This window comes from Marmota flaviventris, unplaced genomic scaffold (genome assembly GCF_047511675.1).
Source record: "Marmota flaviventris isolate mMarFla1 unplaced genomic scaffold, mMarFla1.hap1 Scaffold_54, whole genome shotgun sequence".
NCBI lineage: Eukaryota > Metazoa > Chordata > Mammalia > Rodentia > Sciuridae > Marmota > Marmota flaviventris.
Window position 1 is genome coordinate 232,134 of NW_027288344.1, and position 8,062 is coordinate 240,195.

The window sequence follows — 8,062 nt, forward strand, 5'->3', positions numbered from 1 at the left end:
CTTCTTTATTGAGAATCCGTCTATTTCTCTCATGCTCCCCCTCCCTACCCCATTATGAGTCAGCCTCCTTATATTTGGCAATTTTTTTTTGAATTGGCTAACATCACTTAGCATTATCTTCTCCAATGCCATCCATTTACCTGCAAATGCCAGATATGATTATATACCTAGAAGACTCAAAAGCTCCACCAGAAAACTTCTAGATCTAGTAAATAAATTTAGCAAAGTAGCAGGATATAAAATCAACATCCATAAATCAAAGGCATTTTTGTATATCAGTGAAAAATCTTCTGAGAAAGAAATGAAGAAAACTATCCCATTTACAATAACTTCAAAAAAAAAAAAGATACTTGGGGATCAACTTAATGAAAGAGGTAAAGGGTCTATACAAGAAAAAGTACAGAAACCTAAAGAAAAAAAATCAAAAAAGACCTTAAAAGATGGAAAGATCTACTTTGCTCATCTATAGGCACAATTAATATTATCAAAATGACAGTACTACCAAAGCACTATACAGATTTACTGCAATTCTGATCCAAATCATAATGGCATTCCATATAGATATAGAAAAAGCAACAATGAAATTTATCTGGAAAAATAAGAGACCAAGAATAGCTAAAGTAACCCTTAGCAGAAAGAGTGAAGCAGGTGGCATCACTATACCAGACCTTAAACCATACTACAGAGCAATGGTAACAAAAACAGCATTGCATTTGAGAAAAAAAAAATACTGCAGACGAATGGTACAGAATAGAGGTCACAGAGACTAACCCACAAAATTATAATTATTATATATTAGACAAAGGTGTCAAAACATGCACTGGAGAAAAGATAGCCTCTTCAACAAACCACCATCTCTCACCATGCACAAAACTCAACTCCAAGTGTATCAAGAACCTAGGAATTAACCCAGATACTCTGTGTCTAATGGAATAAAATACAGGCTCTAATCTTCATCATGTGGGAATTAGGCCCCAATTTCTTCAATAAGACACTGATACCACAAGAATTAAAACAAATAATCAATAAATGGGATAGAATCAAACTAAAAAGTTTATTCTCGGCAAAAGAAACAATCTGTGAGGTGAAGACAAAGCCTACATTTTAGGAGGAATATTTTACCACTCACATATCAGATAGAGCACTAATCTCTAGGTTACATAAAGAACTCAAAAGACTAAGAAAATAATACTAATAGTGATGATGATGATGATGATGATAATAATAATAATAATAATAATAATAATAATAATAATAATAATAACCTAATCAAGAAATGGGCCAAGGATCTGAACAGAGAGTTTTTAGAAGAGAATATACAATTAATCAACATTTTTTTTTATATATGATTGGTTATGGTCCTCCCTTTTCAGTACCAAGAACACTTCTGGTTCAGTTTCTAATGAAGGGAAACACGAGCAAGAATTATTCTCAGTTCTTATAAATTATCAAATATAATTATCTATGTCATTTTCTAAACATAGCTGGACATGGGAAATATAGGTTTAGAGCAGAGAACACTTTTATTAGAAACACAGTGTAAGAGAAAGAAAAAAAGAACATAATTATTTGTACCACATTGAACCACAAGAGAAATGGAACCTGGAATTCAGAAAAGAAAGATTCAAACTTTTATACTTTGGAATGTGGATGACATGGATGCCTAAAGTGAAAAGGTTATTACAAGCTTTTGAAAGAAAATTTATGTGAGTGGCAGATAATGGTTAACCAAATAGAATCTGCACAGTGTATTCCAGGGGCTTTGTCAGCTGTGCACTACAGAACATACAGGTATTCATAGCCTCATGAAGAGCATTATTCATCTGTGCCCTCTAAAATTATTCCCATAGTACAGATGAAAAAACATGGGTATCTGGATACTAAATGGCAATTCAGCAGCCCACAGAAAACTACCCAGAGACAGAACTGTATGAAATTTCTTCAAAGACCATCAATGTATTGTCAGCTCCTGACACAGGGATGTCAGTCTGGGGAAATATTATTTTCTCTCCATTTTGAAGAGAGTACATTGAAAATATATTTCAGTGGCAACATAAATACATTTTTTCTTTCATATTAAGAAATTCTTCAGAAACAGAGCTCACAGGACAGATTTCTTAGAAGGGTAAATGTCTCGAGATTACAAAAAAAAAAAAAAAAAAAAAAATCAGTGGCCCTGAGTGACTCAGCTCAGTAAGGAAATAAATCTAAAAGACTTATAAGAAACTGAAAAGCAAAAAAGTAACTATTTCTAAAAATAAATATGTTCATTAGTTGCTATCTCCACAACATGTCATTAGATAAAAAACAAATTATGGATGAATATTTATAGGATTGGCCAAATTTATTCCATATGATTTTATATTAAATTCCAAAGTCCAGATAATAGAATTCATGATTCACTGACAAAAATATTACAGAAAAAAATTTTAAGGAGTCATTTAACAATTTTATTACCATATGATTTTAAAGAAATTTATTCATTTTCCTGCAGCCATAGTGTAGAGAAATTTCTTATTTATTTTTCCTGTAGTAATTAACAAAGATAAGCCCTAGAATCCACTTTAAATAATCTACCCTTACAATTATACAAGAAACCTATAATAAATGATGAGTAAAAAAAAAGTCAATTTTAAAAAATAATTTAAATGTTTTTATTGATTTGAAATCAATCTCTAGCTGCATTTTTGGATCCTTTTCTCATCTTTTAAGCCAAAAATATATAAAAGACAGAAGTTTGAACTTCAAATTTATACATGAGATATGTTTATTAACTATAAAAATTCAAAATCTTTAGAAATTTAAGAAACAAAAAATAAAAACCCATCATGAGAAAAATTAAGTAATGTTGATGAACATTTAAAATAAATTAATAATCATTAACTCAAAAGGAGTTTAAATTAGTACCTATTTGTGGAAACTATTTTGCTATTGAATATACATGATACTCCCCATCACAGAGACTTACTGAAATTAGAGCATATGTGATCATGATAACATGTAAGTATGCAATGGTACTCATCCAAACACTTGGAGCCAAAGGGCATGGCTCAATACAATATACATCTTGGAAGAGACAAATAATAATCTGTAGGAAAAATGGTCACTGGGGCCAGTAACATTTCATAATATATCCAGTTTAAAAAAGAGCATAAAACACTATGTATAAATTTTACATAGGTGCCTTATGCAAGTGGTATTTCACATGTGTACATTTTTAGAAACAAAATATGTAGAACTTATGAGAAAATAAAAGTCACAAAAAGCACATAAAAAGACTGAATTATACATCCCATGTAAATAATAAAACTCACCATTACAAAGGTGATAATTTTCCCCCAAATTAACCGACAATATATCTCACAAATGTACAAATATGAATATATCACAGTGAAGTCTACTTTTATGTGTATTCTATAAAGCAATAATTCAAAAAACTTTATATAAATATACGATAGAAGAAAATAGGAGAATAGAGAAAGGGGAACTACTGGATACTGAAGGGGAGCAAATTATATTTCATGTTTTATTGTTATGTCAAAATAAACCTGACTATTAAATACAAGAATAATGCAATAATAAAAAAAAATCATCAAGCTTTACTTTAAATGAAGAAACCAAAGCATAAATTTTTAAAATTCATCTACAAAGTTATATGTAACTTTAGCCAAAAACCTTTTCAATTATAAGAGCAAAAAAAGAACTTATCCTGGCCTACTATTCATATATATTGTGAAATTATAATATTGCAATAATAAAAAATCACAATATAAATAAGATCCCCATATGAATACATATGTATGTAAAAACAGTATGCTTTATTGCAATAGCAAATTCTAGATAAATCAAACCATAACAAAAATGATCTCAGCAACTTAGCTAGGGCCTTTCTCAAAATAAATTTAAACCTGTTAGGGCTGTTTACTGATGAAGAGTCCTTGCTTCCCCAAAGCTGAAGTATAACACCAGAGAAGTGCACCAAGGCACGTTTAGAGTGGAAAGTAGAAGCTTTATTAAAGGACAGTAGAAAAGACTTCTCCCCAGAAGAAAAAGGGGACCAAAGAGGTAAAATCCATGAAATGGATTTTTTTTAAACTAAGGTCTTTTTAGCTTTTTTATAGCTAAGGTCTTCCTTCAACTATCCCACATTCCTGTCACATTCCTGTCCTTTGTTCTCTTATCTTGCAGTGTTGGAATGTAGGTGGGAAGACCAAAAGTGTGGAGGACAGGTGGGCTAAAGGAGTAATTTGGGCTGGAAGGGCTTTTGGATTAGCATCTCCATGTTAGCTGTGAGCTGCTTCATTAAAATTTCCTAGGGATGGGCTCAGGGCCTTGGGGACATTTTCAATTCCTGTTATCCTGGACTCCATTCTCAATATGGTATTCATTATTGATTTTACTGGATATTAGACCCAATTTGCCTAACTACACTAACTACCTATCTATAAATCTGGGTTCACTACCAAGGATATGGCTAAGTAGTACAGTATCCCTGAGGTCAACTAACTTTAACAAAATAATAATAATGAACAAATTAAAAATAAAAGAATGTCAAAATGAAAATTAGCTAGCTCAAAAGGAAATTAGGTACCCCAAAATGACAGCTCCTCTCCTACAGGAAAATGGAACTTGGAGATTTAATTTTGATAATTATTCCACCTGTCAATCTCCAGCATCTGGTAAGACACTGGGCTGCAGGAACACACCTGCCACATAGTATTTTATGCAGATTCTGAGCAGATTTTATGCAGATTCTTTGAGCATAAGGAAGGCAGCAGAGTCTCTGCCACTGACATGTTCCCCATCTGGTTGGCCAGTAGGACTGAGGAAATAGTGGCCCAGTGGAGGAGTTAAGCCTGCAGACTCCAGAGACTGCCCAGATTCCCAATCTGCTAGCTCCTGCTTTCAACACAGCCAGTCTTGTGGTTCCAATAGTCTTTCTCCACCAGCCTCCCTTGCTAGGCCAATGCACACTCACCATTTCCTGGTTCTCAGAAGTAGGGCTACTTGGGATCCTCAGTTTCTGCAAAGCAGAACAACATGTGACTCTGAAGTGTGAGACTACAGATGGCAAAAATGGAGGACTCAGGAGATAAGAAGTGAAAAGCCCACCCTCCCTGATGACACAGGACAATTCCCACAAAATGCTCTTGATTGGAAAGGGCTTCAGATCATGAACATTGAATCTGAGAGAAGTGAACAATTTTTTGAGTGACAGGGAATATTATCCAATCCAGGCATGAATAAAGGCTAGAATCTCAGGTCTTTGAGTGCTTTTTTTTTTTTAATCTCAGAAATGTACCCCAGAGTCTCAGGCTGCTGTTATTTTAAGGCAAGGTTGTTTCCCATAAGTGGGAACTAACCCAACCAACAGAACATTTTCATTTAAACTTAAAATGTAAGGGTAAAATAAATTGAAGTTAAAGTGTAAAAGTTAAAGGGTAAAATACCAGGTGTTGTAAAAGTTTCTAAGCTGCAAGGAAGGTCTGAGTTAAAATGTAAAGGAGGTATTGTTAGGTTTCTATGCTACCTGCAAAACCCGAAATTTCTGTAGCTGTTAAGACAATGCTTAGAACTGCCCAGTAAATATTTCCCCTGACTATTTGGTTGTTTAGGGCTCTGTGTGGTCGCACATAGGCATTGCAGGGCCTGGACCAATCAGTTTAAATGTAACCCCCTCCTTAGGAATGACCTATCACTCCAGCCTGACCTGTTCCCGCCAATGAATGAACCAATCATGTTTAGGAGTTGTTGTTTAATTTTCCCGTGCCTCATGATGATTTGTTCTGATGTATACAAAGCCCTCCGCCTTCCCCAAAAAGTGTACTTAAGCAGTGCTCAGCCCCTGCTCGGGGCTCTGGCTGCTTTCCCTTCTTGAGTGGGCACGGAGCCCCAGCATGCTGGTTCAAAAAATCCCCCTTGTGCCAATTGCATGAGTGGTCACTTGGTGGTCTCTTTCTCCGAAGTTTCGAGGGACCCTTACACATATAAAGTAATTTGAGTTTATGGATTATATATGCTTGTATATTATTCAGGATTTAATATAAAATAATGACAATAATTATCAAATTTTATATATTTATTTTTTGATCTCTGTTCTTTTTAGGTGACAGGTTGAACTTTGAACTGGGAAGAAAACCCCTAAAGAAAAAGTGCCCAATAAAAACAACACATAAGGGACTGGGATTGTGGCTGAGCAGCAGAGTGCTCACCTCCCATGTGCAAGATCCTGGGTTCGATCCTCAGTACTACATAAAAATAAATAAGTGAAATAAAGGTATTGTGTCCAGCTACAGCTAAAAACAAACATAAAAATACATAAGGTAAAGGTTAGAAACCAGCCTCTACCTCAGAGCAAAGATTGTCCAAAGAAGGGGGCATGACTCTTATCCTTGGAAAGACACACCCAAGCACTCCTAGGCTCATACCCACCAGGCTGAGTTGTTTATCTACAAATAACAGGAAAGATCTGCTGTGCCTGGTGTCCCTGACTCAGTCAGGCTAGGTGAGGATCCATAGCAACCCCTGGCAGCCACCAATCAGGATGAGAAGGGAAAATTCCTGGGATTCCAAATGACACTTCCAGTAGTTTATGGTGGTTGATAACATTTTGGGAAACCATATAGTGCAGAATATACTCCCCTCATGGCCTAAGCCAATCTGTTCAAATGAATCCCCATCTTGTACTAACCAATCATGCTTACCCAACTTGTTCCCACCAGTGAATGTGCTAATCATATTTTAGAGTTGTTTATGATTTTCCCAAGGTGTGTGATGATTTGCTAAGAGATGTTATGATGTATGTGGGGTACCTGCCTTCCTCAAATAGTTATAAATCTGCTGAAAACCCCAGGCTCAGGTCCTGTAAGCCACCAGTTGCTGTGTGTGTGTAGGACTGACCTAGATTGCAATAAAAACCTCTTTGGTTCTTACATTGATCTTGGTCTCTGGGGAACAATCTCTCCTGAAACCCATGGGAAAAGAATTCAGCACTCCAGTTCTCTAGGACTGTAGGTTTATAGCACAAAAAGTTACAAAAGGGGGTGACTTGAGAACTTACACAAACAACAGGATTTTCACAAGCATAATACAAAGACACTTAGTAGGTTAATGGTCTAAATTGTTTAGCACTTAGGGAGCAAATTTAGATCACAACATCAGAATTTATGATGCACCACTAAAGTTTCAGAGTGAGTTGTTATTTGGTCAGGGAAAGCCAGAATTTATGAGTCATCACTAAAGGTTCAGGGAGAGTTGTTATCTCATCAAGGAAAACCAGACATGGGTGAGTTCAAGGCATTGGTAGGGATTTCAAGCAAGTTTACAAATCACAGAAATTTATAATGAAGCAGAAATTAACTTTTCATGCCTTTATGATGAGATGGCTCCCAATCTTAAAAGGAAATTAGGCTGGATTTTTTACTTGCTATGGCTATAGCTTTTAAAATATATGTTGCATACTTTAACAAGTATGAGAATTAAATTATTAATATTAAATACTACTGATTTTTAGAAGACTGAATAAAATAGGAAATTAGATATTTGTTATTAAATGCATAAAAATTTTGATTAATATATTGATAATATAAACGTGGAAAATTTTGACAATGATAAAAAGACATTTAATATAAGGGATTCAATATTATAAGTCCCTCATGATCAGTGTGTGAGTCCTTCAATAATTTTTTTTTCATTTTTTTAGGTCATTTTGAATTACACTTCTGCAAATGTTTGTTAAGTATACAAATTTAAGATTTTGTATTTTGTAAAGTAGAAAAATGGCAGATTTGAGCTCCTGTCAGGATTTTAAAACTTATAAGACATGTAGGGCATCTTAGCAATTTTTTTTTTTCATATTTGCACACAGTCCAATTCTAGAGAAGAATGAGTTGGAGACATAGTCTACTGTTCTGAGCAAAAGAGAAATTGCCTTAGGATATTTCTAAAGCTTTTAACTTTTCTAACATTTCAGTATTTTTTGTGATTTGAAAAAAATATTTATTTTAAGAAATGAATTGTTTGATATTAATTATTTATCTTTCCTGCATTATTTTTCACTTTC